Source organism: Terrapene carolina, unplaced genomic scaffold (genome assembly GCF_002925995.2).
Source record: "Terrapene carolina triunguis isolate 2854851 unplaced genomic scaffold, T_m_triunguis-2.0 Scaffold58, whole genome shotgun sequence".
NCBI classification, from domain to species: domain Eukaryota; kingdom Metazoa; phylum Chordata; order Testudines; family Emydidae; genus Terrapene; species Terrapene triunguis.
In genome coordinates, this window is record NW_020664409.1 from 40515364 (window position 1) to 40531630 (window position 16267).

Below are 16267 nucleotides of genomic sequence, written 5' to 3' on the forward strand. Positions count from 1 at the left end.
AGCCTCCGCGACCGCTCACGTGATGAGGTGGAAGGTAGGGGCGGGGCCGTCGGTTGAGCGGAAGGCCGGGGTCGGAAGTGGAACGGTGAGGGCTCCGCGCGCAAAGCGAAACTTCTCGCCGCTGTGGGGCCGCGCGTCACAGTCAGACGCTCGCGCGTTAGTTCTCGGGGTGCCAGCACGAGCGCGGCTGAGTGCTCGTGCGCGCCCTCCTCTGTCACCCCGGCAGGGAGCTCCCCGTCCCCCACCGACCCCGGAGGGCGCGTTACCTCCTTGTACAGCGCTCGGCCCCGGGTGCACCGTGTCCAGCCCCAACCAGCCGGGGCGGGCACAGTGCCCACCCAAATGCACAGCTTCTAACGTGCCAGGGGGCACCTGCCCAGCCACATGTGCAAACCCCAACCTGCTGGGGGGCATCATGTTCAGCCAAAAGCACAGCCCTCAACCACCCAGGGGACTGCATGCAGGGCTGGCTTAACCTTTTGTAGGCCCGGTGCCAAACAGATTTGTGGGCTCCCATGGGGGCAGTGGAGCGTGACATGGGGAGATTGGTCTCCATAGCAAGGGGCAGCCCCGCTCCACCCAGCCCAGTGCGAGGGCACTATTTACAAATTGGCAGTTGCCAGATGGACAATGGCCCGCCCAGCCCTGTGCTGCCAGCATGCTCCTTCCCCTCAGGGGTGGGCCCATGCTGTGCCACACATCTCCCCCCCCAACACCAGAACACCCCCATGATTCCCTATGGCCAGGGCCACCCCAGAGCCTGCCACAAATGCACAGCGCCCTGCACACCACCACCTCTGCCCAAAGCCCCACAGCAATTGCCCAGCATCCCACACAGAACCCCCATTCCCTAGTGCCCCAGCACACACACACATCTTTCCCACCCTCACAGCCCAGCACCCCCACTCAGGCCCTCCAGAGATCCACTCCCGGCCACACTCACTGGCCCTCCGCGAGGCGACTGTCTGCCGGGCTGCGCCGCCAGTGCAGCCAGGGCTGGGCCCAGGGAGGTGAATTGCTCCTGCCCCTCAGGAGTGCCACGATCATCCAGGCCAGGTACTGCCCTGGCCGGGCTCCCTCAGGACCCACTTGCCTGAGGGACTCAGCCAAGCCCCTCACACTGTCGTCCCCAACAAACTGGCCAAGACTGGCCAGGCTTCTGCACCTATGCCAGGCGGCTCAGCTCCACGGAGACAGGTGGGGCCCCACAGGTGATAGGAAGCAGAGACTGCCTGGAGCTGAAGATGTACTGGGGTCCGTCCAGGAGACAGAGAGAAGCCGGTGGGTGTGGCCAAGGGGTGGAGAAGAGCGCTCCGCTGGCCAGCAGGCAGGCTGAGAGGAGCAAGTGGTGGGCGGAAGGCAGGGGGAGGAGAGCCAGTGGACTCGAGGGGTCTCAGGGCACAGTGCAAGCAGAGCAGGCCGAGGCCCCTTCTGAGCATAGCCCGGCTCCATGGCACCATTGTAAACCTAGCACTGACTCCATGCCCAGCCAAACACACTGACCCCAGCTCCCAGGGTTCAGGCAAACAGCCAGTTGTGTACAGTTCCTGTGCCAAGGAACATAATTCCCGAGACGCATACAGCCCCAAGGTGATTCATGCTACGCCAAGCGTCACACAGTACCCGGCCCCCACGGGACAGCACACCGAGAGCAAACCAGGAAATCCCACAGAATGTGTAGCTTTAAGAGGACACCACACTGAACCAAACAGAACATCACAGAGATGATTGGCTCCAGAGGCACAATGCAAAATTAAGCACTGTGACCCACAATGCTGACTGTGAGAGCTTAGTGAAATTATTCAGCTGATGCTTTTTTGGCAAATAATGTACATTTGGCGACATCAAAACATTTTGCAAATTTGTGTTGATTTTGTCAACTGGTTTCAGTTAGAAAAACCTCAAAACCTAAAGATTTTGATAGTTTGGTTTAAAACAACTTTTTGTTTCAAAATTTCCTTGAATTTTATTTTTAAAAAATCAAAAAATGTTTTTAAATGGTAAACATCAAAACAAAACATTTCAGTTTTGTCGAAACAAAACTTTTCAGTCAACCGGAAACATTTTTTTTAAACTGTTCAATTTGCAGGGGGGGGGGGGGGGGAATAATTAAAAATTGTTTTCTGTTTGACCTGAATTGCCAGAGAACCAAAACTTCTGTTACTCACCTGGCTTTATTAAGAGCTTCAGAAACAAAGACTCACAGGGGAGGTTTTCTCTTTTGTGGGAGAGGGGTACTCCATGGTAGTGATGCCAACTCTCATGATTTTATTGCAAGTCACATGATATTTCATGTTTTTCATAAACCCCACTACTGGAGTCATATGATTACATGAGAATCTCAGCTTCCAAAGGCCATGTCTACACTATGGACGCTACAGCGGCATAGCTGTGGTGCTGTAGCTATGCCAGTGTAACCCCATTGTGTAAACACAGACTACAGCAACAGAAGGGATTTTTCCTTCACTTTAGGAACTCCACCTCACTGAGTGATGGTAGTTAGGCCGACAGAAGCATTCTTCTGTTAACCTAGCTACAGCTACACCAGAGGTTGGCATAGCTACAATGCTCAGGGGTGTGGATTTTTCACTTCCCTGGCTTCTGTAGCTATTTCAATCCAAGTTTTAAATATAGACCAGGCATGAGTGGCAGAAGGTCCCTAAAAGTCAGGGGGCCAACAGCGGCCAAACCATGGCCCCACTACCCCGCCCCTTCCCTCCGAGGCCCTATCCCCGCACTGCCCATTCTCCTGAGGGCCTGCCCTCGTGCCGCCCCTTCTCCCCAAGCTTCCGCCCTTGAACCGCCTCTCCCCCCAGGGCCCCGTTCCCACACCGCCTCTCCCACCAAGACCTCGTCCCCCGCTCCCCCTTCCCCCATTGCTCACCCTTACGGAGAGTAAAAAGTGGGGGGGCCATAGCCCCTTGGTGTCCCCCGTTCTGTCGTCCCTGAGACCATGCCTAAATTTCACAGCAGCGACCTTACTTTCCACAGCAGTGTTCCTTTGTTTCCATCTTCCCTCACCCACAGTCCCTCAAAAACACACAGGTGTGGCTCATAGGTGAAAACACTGATTGACATCAATATTTTGGTGATTGTTTCCAACCATGGTTATTTTTGAGGATGGGATTATTTTTCTGCTCACCAGGCAGCACTACTCCACTTCTTGAGCCTCAGCTCTTGTAGCCAGCTACAGCACTTATCTCCCTGATTCCCCAAGGCTCAACAGTTGTGCTGTTCTCCAGACTACCTGGTTTGTACATTATCAGTACATAGCCTACATTTCTTTCTTCTCCCCTACCTGGTTGGAAGCTGGACTCCAGTTCTCGATCTCTGGGTGGCAAACTTTTTGCTGTCTACCTCCATGGAATAGTGCAGGGAACATGCACTTTATCCAGTTTACTCTCACTGTGACTGTGGGGATAGCTGCAAGCAAGAGGCAGCTGTGAGCAGGACCCAGCAGGGCAAGGAGATAGAAAACAAAATTTCTGACACCTGACTGTAGCAAAATAGTGAATTCCATGGCAGAAATGCTGAATTCCATTAAATCTTGAGAAACTACCATATTCTATAGCCATAGAAGCATGGATCCACAGGAACCTGATTGAAATGAATAACCTCTCAGAACTATTGTTTCAAGCTCTCTGAACACACAGGTAGAGGACACTGTATTGGTTTACATTTGATTCATGTTTTGGGGGTTTTCTATGGCTGTGTCTACACTACACAGCCTATGCCACCATAGCCCCCTAGCATAGACACAGATAAAAACACTGATATAAGGAGTTTTTCTGACAATGCAGGAACCTCACCTCCCCAAACAATGTTAGCCATGTCAACAGAAGCACTCCTCTGTTGGCACAGCTGCACCTACACTGGGAGTTTTGTTGTCATAGCTGTATCAGTCAGGGGTGTGGTTTATTTCACACCCCTAACCTACATAGCATAGTTTTTAGTATAGGCCAAGCCTTTTTAACCATAAGAGCTAGAAACATAATTTAAAAACAAAATGAAATCCCAGATACTGGAGATTCCACAGTGAGTGAATTGTGTAACAAATTCTATGGCCACAGATCTATGGAACGCCAGGAGCCCTGGTTAGGCTTACTACAGGTTCTGCACGAGCAATCCATGGTGGTATATATTGAATACCACATAATTATCTAATGTATTGAAGTATTAATTTAATTTTATTGTAATACAGAACAATGCATCACATTCTGCACAAGGCTTATTTTTTACCTTTTTTAGACTAATCTTATTTTTGCAGTATTTATTCTTCATTACTCATAAATAAGATTTTGAAAAAAGCCAAGAGAATGTTAATTTTTTATGAGGTGTGTCTTAATAGAAAAATCAAATACAACTCAACTTTATTAATTACCAGTACAGAGTATCTAATTGTCTTCCCCAACAAATTCAAGTACAGAGTATCTAATTGTCTTCCCCAACAAAATCCCCCTCCATGTTCTCTGAACCTTTTCCCACACTCCAGGTTTCACTGCAACTCCACCTCCTGCCTCAACTCAATTCTGCACCTTCTCCTCTGGATGAAGGACTACTATAGTTCTTAGGTAAATTGGAACATTAAGAAAAACTATGAGATCACTGCATTATGTATTAAGAGCTCACTCCTGCAAGATGATAGGGCTAGAGTGCTCAGCATCTTGCAGGACTGATGGACCTGGACCAAAGCCATTGAAGACAATGGAAAAATACTCTTTGACTTTACTGGGCTTGGATCAGGCTGTAAGGCTCAGATCCTGCAAAGATTTAGGGCTTGTCTACACTTGGAAATGTACTGAAATAGTTATTCTGGAACAATTTTTCTGGAATACTTATTTCAATATAAGCCCTGATCTTATCCCAGACACCCAAATTTTCACCTCTGTGGTGTGGTCTCCTGGCTTGTCTTAGAATGAGGCCTGGTCTACACTACGAGTTTAGGCCGACTTTAGCCGCGTTAAATCGAATTAAGCCTGGACACGTTCACACGACGAAGGCCTTTCTTTCGACTTAAAGGGCCCTTTAAACCGGTTTCTTAACACCACCTCCGACGAGGGGATTAGCGATAAAATCGGCCTTAGGGGGTAGGAATTGGGTGTGTGTGGACGGAATTCGACGTTATTGGCCTCCGGGAGCTATCCCACAGTGCTTCATTGTGACCGCTCTGGACAGCACTCTCAACTCAGATGCACTGGCCAGGTAGACAGGAAAAGCCCCACGAACGTTTGAATTTCATTTCCTGTTTGCTGAGCCTGGAGAGCACAGGTCGCTCATCAGCACAAGTAGCCGTGATGGAGTCCCAGGATCGCAAAAGAGCTCCAGCATGGACAGAACGGGAGGTTCGGGATCTGATCGCCATATGGGGAGATGAATCAGTGCTGGCCGAACTCCGAAGCAGTAAACGAAATGGCAAAATATTAGAAAAGGTCTCCAGGGCCATGAAGGACAGAGGCCATAACAGGGACGCACAGCAGTGCCGCGTGAAAATTAAGGAGCTAAGGCAAGCCTACCACAAAGCCAGAGAGGCAAACGGAAGGTCCGGGGCAGAGGCGCAAACATGCCGCTACTACGCAGAGGTGCATGCCATTCTAGGGGGTGCAGCCACCACTACCCCAACCGTGTGCTATGAGTCCCTCACTGGAGAAACACACAGGGAAGCGGGTTCTGGGGACGAGGAAGATGAGCCTGAAGATAATGTAAATAGCTCACAGCAGCAAGGAAGCGGAGAAACCAGTTTCCCCAACAGCCAGGATATGTTTATCACCCTGGACCTGGAACCAGTAACCCCCGAACTCACCCAAGACCCTGTGGGCACACAGGGGACCTCTGGTGAGTGTACCTTTGTAAATATCACACATGGTTTAAAAGCAAGCGTGTTTAATGATTAATGATTAATTTGCCCTGGCAATCGCGGCCAGTACAGCTACTGGAAAAGTCTGTTAACGTGTATGGGGATGGAGCGGAAATCCTCCAGGGACATCTCCAGAAAGCTCTCCTTCATGTACTCCCAAAGCCTTTGCAAAAGGTTTCTGGGGAGGGCTGCCTTATCCCGTCCGCCATGGTAGGACACTTTACCACGCCAGGCCAGTAGCACGTAGTCTGGAATCATTGCATAACAAAGCATGGCAGCGTATGGTCCCGGTGTTTGCTGGCATGCAGACAACATCCATTCCTTATCTCTCTTTGTTATCCTCAGGAGAGTGATATCATTCACGGTCACCTGGTTAAAATGGGGCAATTTTATTAAGGGGACATTCAGAGGTGCCCCTTCCTGGTCTGCTGAACAGAAATATTCCCCGCTGTTAGCCACGCGGTGGGGGGAGGGGTGAAGTGATCATCCCAGAGAATTGGGTGTGTGGGGGAGGGTTATTAGTTGGGTTTGTGCTGCACGTTAACCCTGAAACCGCAGCCCCTCCTTTTACATTGCAAACCCATTTTAAATGGCCAACCCAACGGGTGCTTGGTATGGTTAATGATAGCAGTACTCTTTGAAACCATCCCCACATGTTAAGAAGGTTAAAAAAGCCAAAAGACTGTGTCTTACCATGGCTGCCTGCAAGCTGAAATCTGTGACCTGGCACTGCGTGAGTGATCTCTCACACCAGACAGGCAGGCCCTCAATATAAGAGGAAAAATGCGACCTTGTAACGAAAGCACATCTGCTGTGTAATGTGAACAGCAAAATGTAACGTGAAAAAGTGTACACATTGTTCTCTAAAATGTATCTTTTTTAACCACCTCTCCCTTCTCATCCACCAGCTGCAAATCATTCTCCTTCACAGAGGCTCATGAATATTCGAAAAAGGAAGCGAAGGACGCGTGATGAAATGTTTACAGAACTTCAGACTGCCTCCCACGCTGACAGAGCCCAGCAGAATGCGTGGAGGCAGTCAATGACTGATTACCGAAAAGCCCAATATGAGCGAGAGGAGAGGTGGCGGGCTGAATCGCGGGCTGAGGAGGAGAGGTGGCGGGCTGAATCGTGGGAGGAACAGAGGAAGTTGCGGGCTGAAGATGAGAGGTGGCGTCAGCTTGCACACAGAAAGCAAGAGTCCATGCTCCAGCTGCTGGAGCATCAAACTGATATGCTACAGCGTATGGTTGAGCTGCAGGAAAGGCAGCAGGAGCACAGACCGCTGCTACAGCCCCTGTGTAACCAACAGCCCTCCTCCCCAAGTCCCATTGCCTCCTCACCCAGACGCCCAAGAACACGGTGGGGGGGCCTCCGGCCACACAGTCACTCCAGCCCAGATGATTTCCCGAGCAATAAGTGTTAAAGTTTTAAAGTTTTAAACTGCAGTGTGTCCTTTTCCTTCCCTCCTCCCCCACCCATCCCGGGCTACCTTTGCAATTATCCCCCTAGTTGTGTGATGAAGTAATAAAGAATGCATGAATGTGAAGTAACAATGACTTTATTGCCTCTGCAAGTGGTGCTTGAAGGGGGGAGGGTAGTAGGGGAGGGTGGGGTTGTTGGTTTACAGGGAAGTAGAGTTAACCGGGTGGCGGGGGGGCGGAGATTTCATCAAGGAGAAACAAACAGAAGTTTCAAACCGTAGCCTGGCCAGTCACAAAACTGGTTTTCAAAGCTTCTCTGATGTGCACCGCGCCATGCTGTGCTCCTCTAACCGCCCTGGTGTCTGGCTGCGCGTAATCAGCGGCCAGGCGATTTGCCTCTACCTCCCACCCAGCCATAAATGTCTCCCCCTTACTCTCACAGAGATTGTGGAGCGCACAGCAAGCAGCAATAACAATGGGGATATTCTTTTCGCTAAGGTCTGAGCGAGTCAGTAAGCTGCGCCAGCGCGCTTTTAAACGCCCAAATGCACATTCCACCACCATTCGGCACTTGCTCAGCCTGTAGTTGAACAGGTCCTGACTCCTGTCCAGGCTGCCTGTGTACGGCTTCATGAGCCATGGCATTAAGGGGTAGGCTGGGTCCCCAAGGATCACGATAGGCATTTCAACATCCCCAACGGTTATTTTCTGGTCCGGGAAGAAAGTCCCTTCCTCCAGCTTTCTAAACAGAGCAGAGTGCCTGAAGACGCGAGCATCATGTACCCTTCCCGGCCAGCCCACGTTGATGTCGGTGAAACGTCCCTTGTGATCCACCAGGGCTTGCAGCAGCATTGAAAAGTACCCCTTGCGGTTTATGTACTCGGTGGCTTGGTGCTCCGGTGCCAAGATAGGGATTTGGGTTCTGTCTATCGCCCCACCACAGTTTGGGAATCCCATTGCAGCAAAGCCATCCACTATGGTCTGCACGTTTCCCAGAGTCACTACCCTTGATATCACCAGGTCTCTCATTGCCCTGGCAACTTGGATCACAGCAGCCCCCACAGTAGATTTGCCCACTCCAAATTGATTCCCGACTGACCGGTAGCTGTCTGGCGTTGCAAGCTTCCACAGGGCTATCGCCACTCACTTCTCAACTGTGAGGGCTGCTCTCATCCTGGTATTCTGGCGCTTCAGGGCAGGGGAAAGCAAGTCACAAAGTTCCATGAAAGTGCCCTTACGCATGCGAAAGTTTCACAGCCACTGGGAATCGTCCCACACCTGCAGCACGATGCGGTCCCACCAGTCTGTGCTTGTTTCCCAGGCCCAGAATCGGTGTTCCACGGCATCAACCTGCCCCAGGAACACCATGATTTCCACATTGCTGGGGCCTGTGCCTTGTGAGAGGTCTAGGTCCATGTCCATTTCCTCCTCACTCTCGTCGCCGCGCTCTAATCGCCACCTCCTCGGCTGGTTCCGGTTTTGCTTTGGCATGTCCTGGCTCTGCATATACTCCAGGACAATGCGCGTGGTGTTCATAGTGCTCATAATTGCCGCGGTGATCTGAGCGGGCTCCATGATCCCAGTGCTAGCTATGGCGTCTGGTCTGAAAAAAGGCGCGAAAGTAGTATCTGACGGACCAGGGGAGGGAGGGGCGAGTGACGACATGGCGTACAGGTACAGGGAATTAAAATCAAGAAAGGTGGCTTTGCATCAGGGAGAAACACAAACAACTATCACACAGAATGCCCCCCCCCCCAAAAATTGAACTCAAAAGCCAGGGTTTAGCAGGAGGGAGGGGGAAAGCAAATGAATACAGAATAAATCTATTTTTTACATCTTAAGACGACGGTGCAGCATGACTGATAGCCCTCGGCATTTTCTGGGTGCTTGGCAGCAAATACTGGGCGCTTGGCAGTAAGCCTTCAGGTCTATTGCACCATCTGATACCCACTGCAGTATGACAACGATGGATACCAGTCATAATATACTATCTACTGCCCAAAAGGCAAGGGGTTGCTGCTGTGTAGCAATCTAGCCCCACGTCTGCCAGCCCCATGTCTGCCAGCACCCAGATCACCCTCGGCCTCTTCTGGGTGCTTAGCAGACAATACTGGGCACTTGGCAGAAAATAGCATACTACGACTGATAACCATCATTGTCTGCCCAGGTGCCCATGATCGGCAGCCACTGCAGTACGACGACGACGGATACCAGTCGTAATATACCATCTTCTACCAAAAGGTAAGGGGCTGGTGCAATGCAGCCCTACGGCTGCCAGCCCCACAGCTGCCCGCACCCAGATCGCCAATGAAGGCTACCAGTCATGCTGCACCGTCTACCGCCAAAAGGCAGTTAGCTACTGCTGCTGCTGTGTAGCAATGCAGTCCCAACTCTGCCGGCACCTAGATGACATATGGTGACGGTGAGCTGAGCTGAGCGGGCTCCATGCTTGCCGTGGTATGTTGTCTGCACAGGTAACCCAGGTAAAAAGGCGCGAATCTATTGTCTGCCGTTGCTGTGACGTAGGGGGAGGGACCTGACGACATGTACCCAGAACCCCCCGCGGCACTGTTTTGCATCATCCGGGCATTGGGAATCTCAACCCATAATTCCAATGGGCGGCGGAGACTGCGGGAACTGTGGGATAGCTACCCATAGTGCAATGCGCCGGAAGTCGACGCTAGCCTCGTTACTGTGGACGTGGTCCGCCGACGTTATGCACTTAGAGCATTTTATGTGGGGACACACACAATCGGCTGTATACAACCGATTTCTATAAAACCGGCTTCTATTAATTCGATCTAATGTCGTAGTGTAGACATACCCTGAGACAAGGGCTTTATTATGCTCTGGAGTTTTTGTTTCAAGCATTCACTTGTCTGCCTTTCTAATGGAAGTCAGATAGCCCAATCTTCAATGCACAGATTTGCTTCAGGGTGTTGTATCCCAGATTCACTGTCCCTTAACATGGTGCAGTCAAAAAGGATTCAGATAAAACCACTTTTATTTACAGGAGCAAAGGGGCACTGGATAGGACACATGCTATTATTATTAATTATTTGTATTGTACAAAGAAACAATCTCTGCTTTGAAGAGCTTACAGTTTACAAGTGGGTATGATAAATAGTAGGAGGAAAGGATAAAAAGGTAGGATAAGGGTAATAGTAATAAGTTAACATAGTTCCACAGCCCAGCTATAAAAAATAATGGCTCTGAATCATTTAAATTATGTTATTTATTATTATTATTATTAGGAAAGAGATGGGGTGAGAAAAATGGCAGGAAGGAGGAGGAAAAAAAGAAAGGGGAAGTGGGACATTGAGGGAGGAAGGTTGAGAGAGTAAATAAGAGTGAGAGGACAGATGGAAGGAAGGAAAGAAGCAGAAGGAAGAGATAGTGAGGCTGGCAGCCCAGAGAATGAGGGAGAGGGTTGTGGGAGATCAAAGCAAACAACCAACCAGCAGACAGAAAATCATGTCCAAAGTTCAAATTGTAAAAAGCAGGATACTAACATCATCGTGTCTTAAGGCACCTCACTCTTTACGCCACTTTTGCTCCCAGCAATCGCCCACCAGACCCTTGCTCCTGGAATTGACTCTGACCCTAGAAGTGTTGTGATTCTTTTCCCAGCCCATGCAGCCAGGCAATGGGGAGTGTGCTGGGGCCTGACGCCCTTGAAGAAGTTCTTCCACAGCTCCAAAATGTTGCGCTTACTGTTGGACATGTTGATTGCAGAGGAAAATAAAATAAACTTAATCAAACTTGCAAACACTGGAATCTGCAAATGAACCCAATAGGTTCATTTGCAATTATTCATATATGAGCAGAAGTCAATTTATACATATACATGTTAGTGGTTACACCAGGTGCTTGGAAATTTACACCATAGACTCCCTATTGCCTGGGATCCTAAAAGCCAAAGTTGAGCTTTGGTTCATTTCAAGCTTCTGGAAGTGCACAATCACAGAGGGGTTGTCTTGACTAAGAAAAGTGGTCACACTTAAACAAATTCTATGTAATATAGTACAAGACCATTTTGCAAACAAATTTTGTCACCTACATGCAGCTGTAGTCAGAAACTAGGGAGCTCTGGAGATCCCATAGCTGTGTTTTTGTTTTAAACACCTGGCTCCACTGCAGTCAATGGCAAACTCCCATTGATTTTATCCCTGATGCTCTTGAATTCCAATTACTGTTTCTACAGTAGATGGTGCTATTGACTATTGGCATCCGGATTGCCAACAGCTCTAATTCCTGAATATACACACAGTGTGAAGCTTATTGTTTAAAAAATCTGAGTCAGTTTAAAAATACTAAATGGCAGTCTTTGCACCAAAGAGTTTATGGATGAAAAGATAGGATATAAGAGGTGGATGGCACAAACAGGCAGGTGGGGGAGAGGACAGGATAAAATATAATAGGGTTTTTAGCAGAGTAGCCATGTGCACAAATCTTAGCCAACCAACTTGTCCAACTATTATCAAGTGGCAGTTTTTTGTAACCATTATGGCAGGGGTGAGTTTTAAGAACAATATTGCAGCAGGAACACGAAAACCTAGGAAGGAGAGCGCATGGACATGTAAAATCCTGATGTGATGATCAGTTCCAGCCTAGCACTCTTAAAAGCAGTTATGCACACTGCAACCCTATTTGGTACAGACAGACAATAGAGGAAAGTTTAGAAGTAATCATTTGCTCAAGTTGCATGAAATTAATAAGAACCATATGGATTAAATTTCTGATTTAAAACCAGATTACACCACCTCTTACAGCACCTAGGTTTTTGTTCCCAGAGTCAATGGAAAAAATAAAAGATTCTAACAATACTTCTGTTATCCATGCTAGCCATGTTGTTAAATCCCCTGAAATATTGAATGTATAAATATTTGCTATTAAGTTAATATTTTAGTAATATTTTTGGAGTTAAATGGCAATGTGCTGGAATACTTGGTTAGAGCAACTTTTAAATGTATTTTAATAGTAAATTTGATCGTTTTCTTTTCTTATATAAAAAGAGGGTTAACATTATTGGAGGTTTCTAGCTGTTATTATTTTGGAAAAATAAACAGCAGATGCACTTCTCTTTAGCAACAGCATAAGAACAGGGCCGCCCAGAGGTGGGGGCAAAGGGGCAGTTTTCCCCAGGCCCCCATTTGAGAGGCCAACCAAAGCAAGTAGGGCTGGTTGCAGCGCCATTCAGGCTTGGCCCTACCACCTCTTCATTATGGCTGCGGGGTCTAATTTGAGTGATGCTGCGACCTGGTGCACAGGGTCGCAGACAGTGCCACTCAGATATGGTGCTGTAAGCCTGTGCACCAGGTCCAACACCCAAAGTAGAGAGCTGGGCCCAACTCTGCAGGACAGGAGTTGCCGCTGCAGGGGGAATTTGAGGTGGGCTTGTTCCCCCAAGCCCTCATCCTCCTCAGGTCCTCCCTTTAGTGTTTTTGCACCCGTGGTGTTTGAGGGAGCGGATTGTTTGTTTTCGGTTGGTTAGTTGGTTGGTTTTGAAGGGTGGCGGGCCTTAGTTTCAGATTTTGCCCCAGGCATCCAAAAACCTCTGTGAGGCCCTGAATAAGAGTAGAGTCTATTCTACGTAATGACAGCTTTCAGAGTAGCAGCCGTGTTAGTCTGTATCCGCAAAAATAACAGGAGTACTTGTGGCACCTTAGAGACTAACAAATTTATTAGAGCATAAGCTTTCGGATGCATCCGAAGAAGTGGGTTGTAGCCCACGAAAGCTTATGCTCTAATAAATTTGTTAGTCTCTAAGGTGCCACAAGTACTCCTGTTATTCTACGTAGATCTCCCTAGCTCACTACGAATTATTTTCTTAGGTTATAGTCACACAAACAAAACATTACCTGGTAAAAAAAACATTACAATAATTATTTTTCAGGCTATTAATATTAAAAATGTCTTGAAAAAATGGAATCTGATTTCTTTATTTCTCTCCAGATATTGCTCAGAGGAGTAAAGTTAATCTAGAATTTCCTGTCTTCTGCATGATTAAAATCTCAGTTTTAACATTGCACTGACATACTTTTTTTAAACCAAATTCAAATAATTCAAAAAAGTCCAAACAGAATTTTACTAAACATTTTAAGGGATTCATTCCTTGGCTCACAAGTGAGACATTTCATTGCAAAAGGTATTTTAGTACATTATAAGTGACTGAAAACAGGCAACAGAAATGCCATCTTAAACTTTAATACAGCATTACAATAGCAATGGTATAATAGACAGCATACATATACTGTACCACAAGCCAAACAAAAAAAATTAAAATAACAAATAAACAAGATAAACTAGGAAACTTGTTTATATTGCATTCTAGCAGATTTGAAAAGTTACAGTATAAACTTACCATTTTTGCCACTCAGATTTTAATTATGCGAATTTGCAGTGCTGCTGGAAAAGTAACATTTAAACTCCCCAAACTACCATAAATATATCCGTGCCAGCAAAAAACAGTATTCAAGATATGCTTTTTCCTACCAATGTCATGATCCAACATTCCCTTAAAAAAACAATTCACAATAATCAGTAATACTGAGCAAGAATCTTAAAATTGTTGCCAAAGAGGAAACCAATTAACTTTGCCAATATACAAATATTTCTGAATCATAATTGAATTACTAGCCCTTGAAATGCCCATCTGTGCCTGTATAATGCGCACTTCTGTAGAACTATAAAAACACTTTAAATCCATGATGATCAAGGAGAGTGTCAGCTGGTTGCTGTGGAACATGTAGAATGGCTTAATGACATCTTAAATACAACAGATACACAGTCTATGCACCTTTTTATTGGGGACTGACCCCAGGAGCCATTAAAGGTTGGACACTGAAGTTGGAAGGTAACTGGGAGAAAGTACTCTGACTTTTGACAGGAGCGTTTGGGGGAAACTGGAACAGTCCAAATAGCCTTTTAAAAGGTTGGAGAATTAATAGTCCTCTCACCCCTACTACTTCCTAAAGGGTGGTGGGGGAGCTAGCCAGTGGGGTTTCCACAAATTATCTCAGTAGACAGCCAGAGGATGTCTCCTCCCAGGTGATCCAAAAGATTGTAAAACAGCTGGTAAGACACTATAAAGCAGGTTACAACTTTGTTTAATTAGAACTATTACACTTTGCTTACTCTATTTATTGTCAAGTCTTTTTCCTGTACACAAAAAGTATTTTTTAATTCTGTAATATATTTCCCTCCTGATTTTCCACTTGTTTTGTTAAGCTCATAGGGCTAAATTCTGATCCTAGTTACACCGGAAGTGAATTATCTTAATATACCATTCCTGGATACTTGTTATTACTGTAGGTCATCTATATGGATACAGTCCATAGCTGGGAGAGAGAAGTGGGGTGTGAATGAAGAGGAGCACGGCCAGAGCATTACAGGCTCCATCCCCTTCCAGCCAGCATAAATACCTTTGGGGGGCCATTACCACTAGTAATGGAGCAGTCCAAATAATTCTGTCTTGTGCTAGAGGATCAAACCAAGCTCTGGAAGTCCTGGTTCCCAGATCGAAGAAGCAAAAATATGGCATATAAGCACTTCTTCCCCCAATCCTTGTGTCATGTGCCAGCTGCAGCGCAGCCAAACCTATCAGGGCCAAGTATTTCTCTAATATTTTTTTTTAAAGTTTTAAAGTATGCACCTACCTAGATCAGGTCAGAAATTTTCTAACAGAACATTTTTCTTTCGGAAAATGATTTGTCAAAAATCAAAATATTCCCCAGGAATATGCCAATTTTGATCAAATTTAGTTTTAAAAAAATTGAAACAAAGCTTTTTGGAAGGGAACATTTTGATTTTATGTTTTGAAATGACCTTTTGTTTAGAAATTTATTTTACATTGTAAATTATAATATGAAATACAAAACATACAACAAATAAAATTACAAAAATTAAAAATAAGTCCACACTGAAACAAAACACTTTTATCAAAAAAGGTTTTTTGAACATTTTGTTTTGTGGGAAGTTGTGAAATTTCTGCTTTTCGTTCCATTTCACAACAAACGTTGTTGTTTTTCAAAGTGTTGGACTCTCCTACAGAATGGAAATTCCAGTTGCCAACCAGCTCTATACCTACCATTTCACTCAAGTCCCCACACTCTCTTGAGCCAGGATTGCCTCTCCCTTTTGAAATGGAGCACGCTCTGGGAAAGGAAAACCTAGAATTATTCAACTGAAGGTAGAGTTGTCACATTCTTTGAATGAGCAATGATTCTGTCCCCAGAACTCCCAGATGCCTTGACACACATGCAGATTCCGGCGGGTCCAGAGAAGACCAGTAACACAAGAGAGGAAGGGCTGAAGGGTAAGACTCAAAATTTTTTGACTAACGATGTAATATTTGGCCATGGGTGAGTTTTTAAAGCAGAGCAAGAAATACAAACCCAGAAAAATCTCTATGAATGAGCTCAGAAGCAAACAATATGAATGAAGTAATCAAGTAATAAAAACCTAACATAACCTATGGCCAAACATTTCCTCTTTAAAGGAAAACACTAGTAAAAATTACAGATAAGACATATATGGCATTTACAAGACTCCATTCTCCATATAATTCAAAGTAAGATATCAAGGGCTGCCTGATCCTGCAAATGCTTATGCAGTGGAGTAGTCCTTTTGAAGTAAATGGGCTGTTCAAGAAGACAGCATACTTCTTTTAGATGGGTCTGGAGATAATTGGAAGAGGGTGGGGATTGGTCTGATTTTTATGGCCCTAGTGATTGGCCACTTGTAACATTTAATTTGGTTTTGTGTAACTGCTCCTCATTGTTTTATGTTGAGTGCATTGTTTGTGTATATATAAATAACTACTTACTAAATGTTTGCTATAATATTTGTAGTTGTCACTTTTAAATTACATTTGCAGTTATTCATTATTATTAATCAAGTCTTTTATAGTAACGCTTAGGGTAGTGTTGCCAGCAGGGCCGGCTCCAGGGTTTTGGCCCCCCCAAGCAGCCAAAAAAAAAAAAAAAAA

The 16267-nt window shown here is 46.3% G+C and overlaps 1 long non-coding RNA gene across 1 annotated transcript in view; it reads left to right on the forward strand.

Annotated features, from left to right (window-relative positions):
* Positions 1–59: 59 nt before the first annotated feature.
* LOC115271560 overlaps positions 60–16267 on the forward strand; it is a 23771-nt gene continuing 7563 nt past the window's right edge. Inside the window, exons 1-2 of the long non-coding RNA XR_003900000.1 lie at positions 60–85; positions 15515–15595. This is a non-coding gene — a long non-coding RNA (uncharacterized LOC115271560). The remainder of the gene's footprint in view (positions 86–15514; positions 15596–16267) is intronic.